Source organism: Lissotriton vulgaris, chromosome 12 (genome assembly GCF_964263255.1).
Source record: "Lissotriton vulgaris chromosome 12, aLisVul1.2, whole genome shotgun sequence".
Taxonomy (NCBI): domain Eukaryota; kingdom Metazoa; phylum Chordata; class Amphibia; order Caudata; family Salamandridae; genus Lissotriton; species Lissotriton vulgaris.
Genome location: NC_141700.1, coordinates 41,164,963 through 41,165,787, shown reverse-complemented (window position 1 = coordinate 41,165,787; position 825 = coordinate 41,164,963).

Below are 825 nucleotides of genomic sequence, written 5' to 3'. Positions count from 1 at the left end.
CTTAAATATGTGCTTTACAAACATTTTTATGACTAACAACATGTCTATTTTACTCCGGGACAGTTTTTGAGACCCCATAAAAATGCATTTAGATAATGTAACTTTAAAAAAGGAAATTAGGACTATATTTTAAAAAAGCCAACAAAAGTTGATTAAAAACGTGAGTACCTCCCTTAAAAGAACTACTTGGTAGAATGATTTAGATGGCGTCGAACAGGTTTAAAGATTAGGTTACATAATCGATAATAAAAGGAAAGATGCGATGCTTTATCTCACGTGAGAAAATCATAACTGTTTACTGTAAAATGCCCTTTTCAAAATGGCCGCCAAACGAGGACCCAAAACAGATCCATTGTGATCTCATTCAACTAACAAACGCATCATAATGATAATCTTGACCCATCTCTCCCCAGTTATGAAAATAGCCGCCATTTTGAAGGAACCATGTTTCCTATTTATGGAATCCGGCAATTTCAAATTGGAAAATACCATTACATTTCCCTGAAATAATTTAATATTTTATTTCCTTTTGTTATTTGTTTTTGAAAAATGCATTATTTTACAATGCACTCAATATGTGTTTTAGGAGTACCCGTGCTATTTTCAGAGAATATATCCTCAATGATTTTCGGAAATAAATTGGGCATATTTTTTTAAAACGGTAGGTAAATGAGAAATGTTTTATTCTGTTCCTTTATTAGCGCCTATTTTCCACAGACTACTTCACCATTCCAAGATGGCCGCCATAATCCCTAGTCCCATGCCCGGCTGTGCCCTCCTCCTCCCCTCGGTGCTGTCACTGGTGCAAAGGTGCACAGTCTGAAG